Genomic DNA, 16,314 nt, shown 5'->3' on the forward strand with positions numbered 1-16,314 from the left:
TTTGGTGGCCCTGCACAGCATGGCACATATCTTTGCTGAGTTATGCAACCCCTTCATCATGGCATACTGTGATCTATGAAGGAGTTTATAAGAATAGGCAAGTGATTTCCACTTCAATAGTTTTTACATATTTTTGGATTTTTACTCACTTACAATTCTCTTTGTTTTTATTTCTTCCAAACACTTTTCAGTACTGACAATGGGTCTGCCTTCAATCCTTGCTACTACTGAATATTCCCACCTTCCTATCTTTTCTTCTTCTCCTTCTCATTCCTCCCTCCTTCTTCTACTATTGCATGCTCTTCCCTCCTAGCTTTTTCTGTGATGCCCACAAGTACACACTTTTGTTAGAACAGTCTTCCAGGAAGGAGAGAAGGGACATCCTTAGGTCTGATTTCAAGTGAAGCCGCAGAGGTGTCTAAGGAAGTGCCCCAGGCAACTAGGCTAAGCTGGGAAGTTGAATTGAATTTTCACAGTTGCAGAAGCTGTGAGCATAATTCTGTTTATACAAAGCTTTTAAATAAAATATCCTTTGAATTCCCCATTCCAGGGTCCATCTGCTGTTTTTCTGACAGTATATTATGGGTATCGACAGGGATAGGGGTGGTGTACTAAACTAATTGACAAGATGTGTGGGCAAATCGTTTGGTAAGATAAAAATTAATTTTGTATCTTCATTGCAGTGTTCCACACAATAAAGTATTATCACTTACAGACACCTTGACTAGGAAAGAACTTTTTGATTGTGGTGGGAACAGGGCTGGGAAGGGAAGGAGACAGGTCCAGGAATTGAGTTAGTGTAATGGAAGGCTGCTTATTTTACTTATATGAAGAGTACATCATGAGAAATATGGGACTGGATGAAGCACAAGCTGGAATCAAGATTGCCAGGAGAAATATTGATAACCTCAGATATGCAGAAGACACCACCCTTATGGCAGAAAGAAAAGAAGAACTAAAGACCCTCTTGATGAAAGTGAAAGAGGAGAGTGAAAATGTGGCTTAAAACTCAACATTCAGAAAACTAAGATCATGGCATCTGGTCCCATCACTTCAAGGCAAATAGATGGGAAACAATGGAAACAGTGGAAGACTATATTTTTTTGGACTCCAAAATCACTGTAGATGGTGACTGTAGCCATGAAATTAAAAGTCTCTTGCTCTTTGGAAGAAAAGGTATGAACAACCTAGGCAGCATATTGAAAAGCAGAGAAATTACTTTGCCAACAAAGGTCTGTCTAGTCAAAGCTATGGTTTTTCCAATAGTCGTGTATGGATGTGAGAGTTGGACTATAAAGAAAACTGAACGCCGAAGAATTGATGCTTTTGAACTGTGGTGTTGGAGAAGACTCTTGAGAGTCCCTTGGACTGCAAGGCGATCCAACCAGTCCACCCTAAAGGAAATCAGTACTGACTATTCATTGGAAGGACTGATGCTGAAGCTGAAACTCCAATCCTTTGGCCACCTGATGCAAAGAACTGACTCATTTGAAAAGACCCTGATGCTGGGAAAGATTGAAGGTGAGAGGAAAAGGGGACGACAGAAAATAAGATGGTGGATGGAATCACTGACTCGGACATGAGTTTGAGCAAGCTCTGGGAATTGTTGATGGACAAGGAAGCCTATTGTGCTGCAGCCCATGGGGTTGCAAATAGTCGGACATGACTGAGCACGCACACACAACATAACAATGGAACTCTGACTTTCCTGTTTAGGGCATGGTGGTGGAAACTGTTATCGTAGATATGAAGTTGATGGGGGAGAGGTTTCTATTTAACATGTCGATGTTTGGCAAAACCCGCTACAATATTGTAAAGTAATTAGCCTCCAGTTCAAATAAATAAATTAATTTTTAAAATGAGCATTAAAAAAAGGATCAAGAGTATGACAAAACAATCAAAGACGATCTCCATCTTCTCACCACCTAGAAGTGAAAGATTTTTAGACCAGTTAACTGCTTTCAGAGACCATTCTAGTCCACTGCCCTTAAGTTAAGAATGGGAAAAATGAGGTGCAGCAAAGGGAGGGGATTTTCCCAAAGGCATGCAGAAGTAGTGGCAGAGCTGAGAGTTCTGTCACTTTAGAGGAATACAGTATCAATCTTTGTTAACTCACCAGCATCAGAAGTGGATGATTAGAATTTCCAACTAAAAGTAGAGAAGACTATATCCCGTTATAGGCAGCAACAGTGGTAGAAATGGGATGAAGGGATTGAGGTGGGGTTAACAACTTTCTAAAATGTTATAAAGAACTTTGGAAGATCTTAGGGACTGGCTGGATTCTATTTGGCTAAGAAAATGTCACAGAACATTATAAAAAGAGCAAATAAAATGTCAGAGCTGGGAGAAGACTAGGGCTCATCAAGTCCAACCTCCTCCTGCTTCAGATGGATAAGCTGAGACCCAGAGAGAGGGAGTGGAACTTGACCTGACTTATATCATGAGTCAAGAGCAGAACTAGAGCTGCAATCACCTCTTTCACGAACACTGGCTTCATTTTCACTCTTGCATTTACATTGGATGGTCAGAATTTTTAACCAAGATAGGGGGAAAAGAGTATAAGGTTTTGTGACTTGCCTAGTACTTCTATAATGGAACATAGAATGACAGCAATAAAAGATTTAGCATGTGCCTATTTCTGTAACAGAATCATATCTGAATTTATCCTAAGCCTCTAGTACATAATGCCCTGCAAGAACGAGTCCACAGATTGTCCCAAATGTAGCGAAACTCTAAAACTAAGACCATAAATTCTTTGAACCTTAGGGCCTTCCCTTCAATACTGAGAATTTTCCAGTATTTTTTCTCCTTCTTATTATTTAGAGTCTCACTTATGTACTAAGGTCATACTGGGTTTTCTTCAAAGGCATGAAATGCTTCTACTCCGAGGAGAGAAAGAAGTAGATGTGGATGCTAAACATTTTAATTTCAGCAGCTCCTATCATATGTTAAGAAGAGTTCTTTGCTGACTCAGTCACAGAATTAACTTCTACTCATCCTTACTGCACAGTCACAATCTACCCCCAAACACATGAGCCACATTTTCTCAAATCTTTATCCATGACAGAGATCCCACTGGCCACGGCCTCTGTACAGCTATCAAGGAAGGTACAATCTCCCAGCACACACTTCTGTCTGGATCCCTCTCATTACGGTGAGGCTAGAAAGTCTGCTGGCCAACCCTAGTTTATGTGTCTGGCTTTTGTTAGTGAAGCGTCTGGTTTTCTTTTGTGTCCCACTCCTGCCTCAACTCTTTGGCAGTTAGCCATAGCAGGTCAAGAAATGGCTGGGCCTGTGCTTTCAAGTCTGACCTGTAGAGGGCAGCCACTACTAATTTATGAGAAATTATTCAGGGCGTGGTCTTCTCCTCCTCCCTTCAATTCATTTTTAGCATTTGTAAAATTCTAAAACCACTGTTAGGTTATTATAATCAGAGTGTATGAGACTTCTCTGGTAGTTCAGTGGTTAAGACTTGGTGTTACCACTGCAGGGGGCAAGGGTTTGATCCCTGGTGGAGGAACTAAGATAAAAAAAAAAAATCAGAGTGTGTTTAGATAACTTATATTTGAATCATTTTATGATATAGATAGGGGAAATTCAGTTTCAATGAAGGGATGAGACAAGTTTAAACTCAGACAATGATCCAGTCTGGCAATTAGAATTAGAACTCAGATTTTCTGAATCTCTTTCCAGAACTCTTGAAATACAAAACTGAGCCTTTAAACCAAATGCCTCATTTTATAGTTGCAGAAACTGAGGTCCAGGAAAGAACTTGTCTAAAGTCATACAGTTGTTGTGACAGAGTGAGGACTACAAAGCAGATATTCTTGAAAGATGTTAAGCATCTAGATTATCCTGTATGTTATAGATGAAAAGGGCTCAGAAAGGGAATGCAATCTTCCTAATGTCACAGAATAAATTAATTACAATCAGAACTAGAGTCCAAGGCTAGCTGTAGGATAGAGATTGAAGAGAATTTGAGGATTCTGACTTGTAGTCTCTCAGAAGCCCCAGTGGCTTGGGGACTTGGTATCTCTGAATTATATAGCAGATACCTGCTTCAGCTGGACATTTAGTTCCTAGAAGGCTGGAATCTGGGGCACAGTATATTTGTGTGTTGGAGGGGTGTGGGCTCTGTCCATCTTTGTTCCAGCTTCTCCTCTTGGGGGGAAAAAAAAAACCTTAATGAAAGGCTCACTTCATTTCTCCCCTTTCAAGCCCTCTGGCTTTAAGAGTGAGAGGATGATTCATTTGGCACCCACAGTTGCCCCCACTTAGAACATAATTGCTAGCTAGGATATCACCATAGCACCCAGCCATCACATTTGTACGGTGCTGTCTTGTTTTTGTCAAGGTTCTTATCTTTTTTCTTTTACTGTAACTGCTCCAAGCCCCAGGGAGCCAGATGAGGCAGATATCATTACTCCTTTTACAAAGAGAAACTGATTTATGAGGATTTTTGTGGGGGGAACTCTTGATTGAACATGTTTAGAATAGACTGAGACTAAATCCTTTGGTTCTTTGATTTCCAAGTTTCTGGAGTTTTCCACATAAATACCCAGAGCCCCAGAAGAAGCAGCCCCCAACTTCCCTGATGGCAGTTACCTTCCTCACTTATTCATCAGTATCAGACACTGTATTGAACTTTCATTGGAGATGAAGAAGATCTGGACCCTGTCTTTGAATATTCACAATCTGAATATCTATCAAGTCTCAAGTCCACCCATCATTATCCTCAGCCTTCACTTTTCCTAGCAAAATGCTCTGAAACGTGCCTTTGAACTGATGGTGTTGAATCAATTTTATAATTTTTTCAGGGCACTTGATTAGGAGTCAGGAGACCAGCATTCTAGTGTCAGTCATTTCATTACTTTACTGTGGAGTGCTGGGCCATTCTTTCCCTGTTTTCTGTGGGCCTTCATTTTCACATCTGTAAAATGATAGGGGCTTCCCAGGTGGCACTAGTGGTAAGAACCCACCTGCCAAAGCAGGAGACATAAGAGATGCAGTTTCAATCCCTGGGTCTGGAAGATCCCTTGGAGGAGGGCATGACAACCCACTCCAGTATTTTTCCAATAAGAATTTGCTGTATGACTCAGGGAACTCCAACAGGGGCTCTGTAACAACCTAGAGGGATGGGATGGAGAGGGAGATGGGAGGAAGGTTCTAAAGGGAGAGGACATATGTATACCTGTGGCTGATTCATGTTGCTGTTTGGTAGAAACCAACAAAATTCTGTAAAGCAATTATCCTTCAATTAAAAAATAAACAAATTTTTAAAAGTGATAGGGCTGGGAAATGGGAATATGGAGAATTTGGGTGTGAAGAACCTCTGGTTCAGATTGTCTAGGAGATGGGGATCCTTTGTGGTCCACGGGCAATGCCCTCTGTTTGGGTGAAAAGTTGGAGGGTAGGAGTCAGCTGATTTTGCAACGAGACCCTTCATCCTGCTGCCCTCCTTAGCTCTGTGAGAACTTTCTGAGGGGAGAGGTGAGGGATATGAGTATCCTGAGCCCTTGGAGGGATCTCATTTCTACCTGTACTCACCAGCAACACTCAAGAAGTATCAGAGCTGTTTTGAGTTAGAAGCTATTCAGCCAGATTCACTCTCTGGGATCAGCGGTGTGACAGAGATAGAGAGAGAATCAGAAACAGAGAGACAGAAGAAAGAGGGGTGGAAAGGGAGAAGAAGAGAAACAAAGAGGGAGGAGAAAGAAGGACGGGGGGCGGGGAGAGGAAGACAAGAATAAAAAGAGACAAAGATTGAAGGGGAGAGAGAGGGAAAGGGAAGGAGAGAGAAAGCCAAAGAGAAAGAGACAAAAAGAGAAGAGAGAGGAACAGAAAGGAGAAAGGGAAACGGGGAACAGAGAGGAGAGAGAGACAGGCAGCAATGGGGATAGAGGGAGGTTGCAGAGAAAGAGAGAATGATAATGATACAGTACATACTTAGTCCCTGATATCTTTATGAGAGTAGCTGGATAAAATCCTGCATCTTGCAATAATGGAGTCCAAAACTGGAAGTATCCTTGAAGTAAATGAGACTGGAGAGGGCTTGCGACTGGGCTTCCTTGGTAGCTCAGCGGGTAAAGAATCTGCCTGCAATGCAGGAGACCCAGGTTCGATTCCTGGGTTGAGAAGTTCCCATGGAGAAGGGTAGGCTACCCACTCCATTATTCATGGGCTTCCCTGGCAGCTCAGACAGTAAAGAATCTGCCTGCAATGCAGGAGACCTAGGTTTGATCCCTGGGTTGGGAAGATCCCCTGGAGGAGGGTATGGCAACCCGCCCCAGTATGCTTGCCTGGAGAATCTCCATGGACAGAGGAGCCTTGTGGGCTACAGTCCATGGGGGGTCGCAAAGAGTCGGACACAACTGAGTGACTAAGCCCAAGGCATATAGTCACACAGTAAGCTAGTGGCAGTGTCAAGAAGCAAACCCATGAGTCTTTTTGAGTTAAAGCTATTCAAAAAGAGACTGAAATGATACTCCAGAGGCCTGGGCTTTGTCAGTTTGTCTTTGCTGGACTATGGGCAATGCAGCAACACAAGAAGAGTGCCAGAACATCATTTGCCACAGAGGAGGCACAAGCATAAGGGAATTTTGTCTTTTTCCCCCATCAACTTTCCTCTGAGGACTAAAACATACATACCTGTGAAAGCCAAATGGGGTAAGTTCTCTTACACAGTGCTTTTGGGTGATTTTGGAGGCAGACTTCATGAAAAAAGGTTACTTGATGGTTGGACCTTAAAGGATGAAAACATAAAAAAAAATGTAATGGCAAAATTGGATTCATCCTTTTGAAAAATTCAAACAACCCAGGAAAATCTAATGTGAGTAAGATTTTAATAAGTGCAGAGAGAGTGGTTCTAGTTCAAGTGAATAACACAAAGGGCAGGACAGCTTACTGTGGGCATGGGTAAGGAGCTGGGCAAGGTGCCATCTGCTTTCTGAAGGGCAGAGGGCATGAACAGAGAAAAGAAGCTCCAGGTTTTGTTCACTCCATGAATGTCAGGTGCCTGGGTTGGCTTGTGCTGACAGTGCGGAGAAAAGGAAGGATTTTTGAGCAGAGATAAGAAAAGGGCTGAGCTATAGTAAGATTCCCTCTGGCAAGCAATCTCGGAGAAGATGTATTAGTGGAAAGATACTGGCCTCAGGGAACCCTGGCAAAAAATCTTTGCTGTTGTCCAATAATAGACGAGTAATGAGAGTCTGATGCAGTAGAGTGCAAGTGGCTATGGATGTGGTAATGAGACAATGGCTTTTAAGGCTTCTTTGGAAAAAAATACTCTTATAGGATTTGAATTAGGACAATTGTTGTTGAGTGGAAGGAGATAGATGAGTAGAGATTCAGGAAGTAGCCCCCCAGAACTTCCAGACAGATGTCTTTTTTCATAGCTTCCCACTGGAGTGCAAGCTTGCACATGCACATATATATGTGTGTCTTTTGTGTGTGTGTCTATTACTCTGAGAGTGTGTGTATGTGTGTTACTTTGTGTTTCCCAATATGCCTGTGCAGTTTCCTGCATCTGTGTATGGATGTGTGTCTCCAGTCATCTAAGTGAGTCTATATTTTCTGTGTGTTTTGTCTAATCCATGCTGTGGTTAAATTGTTGACTAACAGAGTGACTTAACAATGTTTTATGCAATTTGGGGTGCAGGAATAGTCATTGTTTTCCCTATATGTGCTTCTGTATTCTACTTGTCAATATAGACTCTAATGAACTTGATTGATTAAAACAGCTATTTCAAATTGCCTGAGCTTCATGGCATAGCTACAACTTGAAATCAAATTACTGCTGGCTGTAGGAACTACCATAATGTGTTTGGCTTAATTTCCAGGCAAGAATTCAGGGCCTTACTACTCATCTATGCAAATGTATCCAGCTAAATGAGACCATATCTGGGAGATTTTTTTTTGCAAATGGAACTCCAGCTCAATGAGAGCACTCTGATGCCTTGAATGAAGTGAGGAGGGGGCTGCAGCCCTGAAGGACTCCAGATCCCTGATTATGGTTTGATTATGCCTCAAGACAGAAGCATGGAGTCCACAGGCTTTAGGTCACTTAGAGTTTAGATCATCCACTTCATTCTCTTTTTATTTCAACCTGTGAAATGGGGAGTCTTCTCATCATGCTTTGTTCTCATCCCCAGGAGTCATCAGTTCCACCAAGCCGAGTAAGTTGTCAATAGGTTTGTGTTGCCTTGAGTTGAAATAAGCCAAGGCTCAAAGAAAAAAAAAAATGAAATTTATCTAAGCTCTCATAAAGGAATGAGAACTCAAACCCTGGTTTCTGAATTTCCTGTTAAGAGCTCTTATAACCATATTATGCTGCTCAGGATTAGGATAGCTCAGGTTCAGACCTCTAGAGTGAATGGCTTATGCTGCACTGACCAATGATGTGACTGGGACCGGTTCCTTTTCCTTCTCTGGGCCTTAGTGCTCTCATCTTTACCATGGAAAGATTAGACTATGAGGTCTTAAATGGGCCTTTACAATTCTGTTCCTAAGAATCTGTGACCAACACTGAGAACAGAAACTTGTATGCTCTTTGGTGAAGTAGAGAAGGGAGGAAGCAATTAGGGCCTGTATCTCTGTGTTATACCCTTCCCCCTTCTCCTGACTCCAAGTCTCTATTAAAAGAAGTGAAATAACTTTTCCAGTTTAGGAAATCTTACTCTGACCCAAAAGTCACTGGGCCTCTGTAGCCTCCAAAACCTTATAGGGCTAGAAAGACGTAAATGACTGGCTGGGAAGGTGGGGAATGATTGGACCAGAGAAGTTATCCAGTTCCGGAGGATATAATCCTGGTGGGTGAGGGGGGCAACTACCACTCAGCTCTGGGCAGATTGGCAGACTGGGCCAAGCCAGTGTGTTCTGGAAAGGACAGGAATGATGTCATAGGACGCTTTGGGCTGCAACAACAGGAAACCACTGAGTGTTTACATTGGCTTGTAGAGCCCAGGCAGCCTGTTTTTTCTTCACTTCCTCAGTCTATCTGTTTCCTCTGATTCAAATACTATGAAGAAGGACTCACTGACCAGGCCAGAAAAAGCGGAAGGGAGGACCTCAGAAGAAACAGCCTCCTTCCCAGACCAGAGGGCTAGATGATTGGGAGAGAAGGCAAGAATTACTCTAGCTGGGGCCCTGCCAAGCACAGACCTTAGGAGAGGAAGCAAGGCAGTTAGAATATATGCTCTGAGTGTTCTGCAACTCCACAGAGAACAACTTCAGAATTCTTCCTAGGACTTAAGTTATAAACTTGGAAGCCATCTTGGTCTTCTTAGATCAAATCAATCACCAAGTCTTATGAATTCAACTGAATTGAATCCATTTAATCAACAGCGAATTTGTGTGCTAAGTGCTGTGCTGTGCTGTGTGTGTGTCTATATGGGATATAATGATGGAAAAGACAGTTCTTACCCTCAACAACTGATGATAGAGTCATATAGTGGCAGTGGGATTTCCTCCATCTATTTTGTTCTTTCATCCCTCAGGTTTTTCCACCAGCTCAGGGACCCTATCACTTTCCACCTTTATGCAGCAGTATTTTTTAATCAATTTATTTATTTTAATTAGATAATTGGAGGCTAATTACTTTACAATATTATGGTGGGTTTTGCCATACATGGACATCAATCAGCCACAGGTGTACATGTGTCCCCCCATTCTGAACCCCCTCCCACTTCCATCCCCACCCCATCCCTCTGGTTGTCCCAGAGCACTGGCTTTGAGTGCCCTGCTTCATACATCGATCTTGCACTGGTCATGTATTTTACATATGGTAATATACATGTTTCAATGCTATTCTCTCAAATCATCCCACCCTTGCCTTCTCCCACAGAATCCAAAAGTCTGTTCCTTACATCTGTGTCCCTTTTGCTGTCTTGTGTATAGGGTCGTCATTAATGTCTTTTTAAATTCCATATATATGCATTAATATACTGTATTGGTGTTTCTCTCTCTGACTTATTTCACTCTGTATATGGAGTGGACATACTTCAGTTACTTCATTCCAGTTTCATCCACCTCATCAAAACTGACTATAATGTATTTTTTTAAATAACTGAGTAATATTCCATTGTGTATATGTATCACAACTTCTTTATCTATTTATCTGCTGATGGACATCTAGGTTGCTTCCATGTCCTAGCTATTGCAAACAGTGCTGCAAATGAACATTAGGGTACACGTGTCTCTTTCAATTCTGGTTTCCTTGGGGTGTATGCTCAGTAGTGGGATTGCTGGTCCTATGGCAGTTTTATTTCCAGTTTTTAAGGAATCTCCACACTGTTCTCCATAGTGGCTGTACTAGTTTGCATTCCCACCAACAGTGTAAGAGGGTTCCCTTTTCTCCACACTCTCTCCAGAGGAGACAGGGAGTCTACCTGAAAAAGAATTCAGAATAATGATAGTAAAAATGATCCAAAATCTTGAAAACAAAATAGAATCACAGATAAATAGACTAGAGACAAGGACTGAGAAAATGCAAGAAATGTTTAACAAGGACATAGCAGAAATTCCCTGGTGGTTCAGACGGTAAAGAATCTGCCTAGAATGCAGGAGACCTGGGTTTGATCCCTGGGTCAGGAAGATCCCCTGGAGAAGGAAATGGCAGCCCACTCCAGTATTCTTGCCTGGAGAGTTCCATGGACAGAGAATCCTGGCAGGATAAAGTCTATACAGTCCATGGGGTCACAAAGAGTCAGACATGACTGAGCGAAGAAATAAAGAAGAGTCAATCAGTAATGCAACAGTCTTTTAACTGGTCTCTATTTCCCTTCTTTTCCCCTCCCATGCCTTATACTAAAGTGACTCTGTCCCACTTCTCTAGCCCCCCTCACTTTCTTCAAGCTCCTAGGCAGTATGACAGAGTGGTTCTTTCTGTCTAGTACACCCACTATGGAGAACAGTGTGGAGATTCCTTAAAAAACTGGAAATAGAACTGCCATAGGACCAGCAATCCCACTACTGAGCATACACCCCAAGGAAACCAGAATTGAAAGAGACGTGTGTACCCTAATGTTCATTTGCAGCACTGTTTGCAATAGCTAGGGCCATTCTGTGGTCTTGGTGCCAGGCAGACCTGAGTTTGAATGTCTACCTTATCACTCACCACTGGCTATTTGAAAGTGAACAGTGGCTTTGCTTTTCCAAACCCTTTCTTCTCTAGCCTCAGTTTCTTCATTAGCTGAATGAGGATAAAAACTAATGCACAGGGATGTTCTGAGAATTAAATGAGGTAATGTATGGCTTATATGGTGTCCAGCGCAGAGTCAACACTTGATAAATGGTGATTTTAATTACTATCTCTCAGATATACCAAGTTTTTAAAATTTATTTTAATCGGAGAATAATTACTTTACAATATTGTGGTGGTTTTTGCCATACATCAACACGAATTAGCCACCAGTGCACATGTGCCCCCTATCCTGAACCCCTCTCCCAACTCCTTCCCTACCCTATCCCTCTGGGTTGTCCCAGAGCACTGGCTTTGAGTGTCCAGCTTCATGCACTGAACTTGCACTGGTCATCTATTTTACACATGGTAATATACATGTTTCAATGTTATTCTCTCAAATCATCCCACCCTCACCTTCTCCCACAGAGTCCAAAAGACTGTTTTTTACATCTATATCTCTTTTGCTGCCTTGCATATAGGATCATTGTTACTGTCTTTCTAAATTCCATAAATATGTGTTAATATACTGTATTGGTGTTTCTCTTTCTGACTTACTTCACTCTGTACAATATGTTCCAGTTTCATTCACCTCATTAGAACTGACTCAAATGTGTTGATTTTAATAGCTGAGTAATATTCCATTGCACATATGTACCACGAGTTCCTTATCCAATCATCTGCTGATGGACAGATATACCAATTTTTCTTTTAATCTATCTAGCTTCTTTATGCCATCTGAAACAGGATCCTTTCTCTTTAAGCCTGTTTCAACTTGTAGAGCAGAAAGACCACCTAGAGCTGTCCAATCACTCCACTGAGGCCAGTGAGGGGGAAACAATGTGCCCAAGGTTATATAGAAAACAAATTCTATAATCATGGCTAAAACCACTACTAGAACTAAAACTTGGATTCTCCAAAATCCTAGCTTAACAATGGTTCCAGCGCACCTTGCTGAATTTATACAACACCAACTGCTAGACTAAACCCTTACCCCTTAAGATTAATCAACTGTAATACTTGTTTACTCTGAGATGATGTGTGTATTAATGTGTGTGTGTTTGTGTAGTATCACTACTGCTAAACTACAATAATAACTTTATCAAGCATTATTATGAACACTTTATAAGTATCAACTCATTTCACCCTTACAACAACCCTTTGAGGTAGGTACTAATATTATTAGACCCATTTAATAGATGAAAAGATAGGCTCTGATGGGTTGTATAATTTGCCCAAGGTTACAGTGCTAGAAATGACAGGTCTGGGATGTAAATAGTAGCCTATTACGTGACTTCAAGTTGATGAGCACTTGATTTCAAGTAACCTGACTTCAAGTTGATGAGCACTTAAAATGTGGTTGCTCTTACTAAGGAATTTAATTTTTTAATTTTTCTTTTATTTTGTATTGGTGTATAGCAGGTTTCTCTGGTGGCTCGGGAGGTAAAGAATCTGCCTGCAATGCAGGAGACCCAGATTCAACCCCTGGGCCAGGAAGACCCCCTGGAGAAGGGAATGGCAACTCACTGAAATATTCTTGCCTGGAGAATTCCATGGACAGAAGAGCCTAATGGAGTACAGTCCATGGAGTCACAAAGAGTCAGATACATCTGAACATCTAACACACATAGCCAATAAACAATGTTGTCATAGCTTTGAGTGAATGGCAAAGGGACTCAGCCATGCATATACATATATCCATTCTCCCCCATACCCCCCTCCCATCCAGGCTGCCACATACCATTGAGCAGAAGGAATTAAATTTTTGATGTTATATTAAAGTACATTTATTTTAATATTTATTAACTTTATATTAATAAATCTAAAGTTAAAGTTTAATAGCCACTTGAAACTAGTGGCTACCATGTTGGACAGAGAACATGGTAGCTTCTCCAGACTCTAGAAGAATAGGAATCATATTTAATAAACTTGGATCATGGCACATATATTAAGTTCAAATTCAGCGAAGTTAGGAGGATCTCGTGATTCAGGCAAGAAGGAGGTCTATACTATGGCAGTCATAGTCAGGAGGGATATTTGAGAAATCATTGTAATAGCCATTATCATAGATAGCCAACAGACATTAAATACTTCCTATGTGAGAAGGAACTGTTCTAAGTGCTCTATGTAGATTAATTCACAACCTGATAAAGTAGATATAAGTACTGTTATCATCAACATTTTTCAGGTGAAGGCACTGAGGAACAGAAAATTTAAGTAACTAGTAAGTTACAGAGCCAGGATATAAGCTAAGAAAAGCCAGTGTTAGAACCCGATCTTAGCCACCACTCTATATTGTGCAGAAGATGATAGTTTCTGTGGACTCAGTGTTGGGTGAGATGTGAGGACTCATCTCAATCAAAGATGAATTACATTTTTTTTTGGGGGGGGGGGTCAGGGAACTCTGGGTATCCAGTAGGACACATGCACCTAGGGAACACTGGGGCAGAGGAACAAATGTACAGGGTGCAATATGAAGACTTTGGTTTGGTTCATAACAGGGTTGTGATGCATGTAAGATGTCCAGGGGAAGATATCCAGTAGATGGTTGACCATGTGGGTCTGGAGCTCAGAGAAGTGTGCAGAGCTATAGATAGAACATTGAAAGTCTTCAGAATAATAATGGTAATTGAAGTTAGAGGAGTAGATGTGATTTCCCAGGTATAATTTGTACTATTAACAAAGGCCAGAAAATACGGTGCATCAACATGAAGGAGAGATTCCCTGACAGTGGAATTTGATGTAGAATGTATGAACTTTTGAAGCTTGTTGCAGATAGACAAAAAAAAAAAAATAGAAAGAAAGAAAGAAAGAAACAAGAAACTTAACATTTTCCCCTGTGAGGCAAATCTTCTCTGGGTTCCCCCAGCATGAATGTCTTCCCCCCAATCCTATGCTTAACCAGTGGTCTCTAGCTCAGACTATGGCTCCATCATGAACACAACTTTTTGCAAATCATGCAAATCAAAAAGCTGGGGGTCATCTTTGACTTTTCCATCTCCCTCACCTATCATATCCAATCTATTATCAAGGTCTGTTGGCTCTTTTTCCAAAATTCTGAACTTGACCACTTGCCCTCATCTCCATTTCCCTTGTCTAAGCTACCATTACTTTTTTTCCCATAAGACTAAAATAGCCTCCTTCTTGGTCTTACTTATAGTTGGTTCTTACAGTCAGCCCTCACAATCAGTTCTCAACCGAGGATCCAGAATGGTCATGTTAAAACAAAAGTTAGTTCATATTGCTGCTCTGCTCACAACTGCCCCATGGCTCCCACTCACACCCAGGATTTATAATTCTGTTAAAGTTGCCCAGCACACAGAAGACCCTAAATAGCCAAAGCAATCTTGAGAAAGAAGAATGGAACTGGAGGAATCAACCTGCTTGAGTTCAGACTACACTACAAAGCTATAATTAGCAAGGCAGTATGGTACCAGCACAAAGGCAGAAATATAGATCAACCCAACAAAATAGAAAGTCCAGAGATAAATCCACACACCTATGGACACCTCATTTTTGACAAAGGAGGCAGAAATATACAATGGGTAAAAGATAGTCCCTTCAACAAGTGGTGCTGGGAAAACTGGCCAGCTACATGTAAAAGAATGAAATTAGAACACTTTCTAACACCATACACAAAAATAAACTCAAAATGGATTAAAGACTTAAATGTAAGACCAGAAACTATAAAACTATTAGAGGAAAACATAAGGAGAACACTCTCTGACATAAATCACAGCAAGATCCTCTATGACCCATCTCCCAGAGTAATGGAAATAAAAACAAAAATAACAAATAGGATCCAATTAAACTTAAAAGCTTTAGCACAGTGAAGGAAACTCTAAGGAAGGTGAAAAGGCAATCCTCAGAATGGGAGAAAATACTAGCAAATGAAACGACTGACAAAGGATTAATCTCCAAAATATACAGCAGCCCATGAAGTTTGATACTAGAAAAACAAACAACCCAATAAAAAAATGGCCAAAAGACCTAAACAGACTTTTCTCCAAAGAAGATATACAGATGGCTAATAAACACATGGAAAGATGCTCAATATCACTCATTAGTAGAGAAATGCAAATCAAAACCACAGTAAAGAATCATCTCATGCCTGTCAGAATGGACATCATCAAAATGTCTACAAACAGGGAGGCACAAATCTGCGGATTCCAGCTGGGCTGGGCTTGCTAAGGTAGAGGTATAATCGAGAGGAGGCCTTCACTATCGGTCCAGATGGGGGATGTCAAAGAACAGTGTCTTCAGCCTGCTTCCAGAAGGTGGACTTGGATGAGTACAATGAGAAGAAGTTCCAAGATGAGGAAGACAGGGATAATGCGCAGGCCAAGCCCAATCAGGACGAGGTAGATTCCTTCCTGCAGCAAAGAAAAATGACAGCAGCCCCACAGGCATTTCTGAAACCCACCCACCGCCCTCTCCCCCCCTCCGCCCCACACACACATCAACACCAAGAGTCAGGCAGTGAAGGATCCAGCAGGCAACATTGTCTTGAAGGTGCTCCTCTCATTTAGAGCTAATGATATTGAAAAGGCAGTCCAATCCTTGGATAAGAATGGTATGGATCTCCTAATGAAATATATTTATACAGGCTTTGAAAGCCCCCCTGACAATAGCAGTCTGTGTTATTGCAGTGGCATGAAAAGGAGTGGGATACATTGTGTGAGTCTTGACTGCAAGGAAACCATGTATTCGGGCGGGAACTGGATTTCCCCCATGGTGTGGGAGTTGCTGGTGGAAAGACCAAAACAAGCAAATGGCACCGCTGCTATTCGAGTAGCATCCGTTTCTCTCATCTTTGCCTTCCTGCTTCCTTTTCATATCTATAAAGAAGAAAATTACATATTAGTTTTCCTTCAATGAAAATTGGTATAAAATAGAGGAAATGTTTCAACAAAAATGAATCACAATCTCAGAATGATTTCAGTGATGGGTATACCAGTCTGTAAATAGCATAATTTGCATTCAACTTTAATTGTGCAATTGCTAACTTCTATTGGCCTGCGTGGGGGTTTTTTGTTTGTTGTTTGTTTGGGGGAGTTTTGTTTGTTTGTTTGTTTTTGACTAATGGTGAGAAATTCGATCAGAATTGGAGGGCAGCTTCTTAACTCATTGCTAGCCAG

General features: G+C 41.3%; 1 pseudogene; it reads left to right on the plus strand.

The window, feature by feature from the left end:
* The first annotated feature begins 1,719 nt into the window (after nucleotides 1-1,719).
* Nucleotides 1,720-15,971, plus strand: LOC101105310 (actin-related protein 2/3 complex subunit 5-like; annotated as a pseudogene).
* The last annotated feature ends 343 nt before the right edge of the window (nucleotides 15,972-16,314 follow it).

This window comes from Ovis aries, chromosome X (genome assembly GCF_016772045.2).
Source record: "Ovis aries strain OAR_USU_Benz2616 breed Rambouillet chromosome X, ARS-UI_Ramb_v3.0, whole genome shotgun sequence".
Taxonomy (NCBI): Eukaryota; Metazoa; Chordata; class Mammalia; order Artiodactyla; family Bovidae; genus Ovis; species Ovis aries.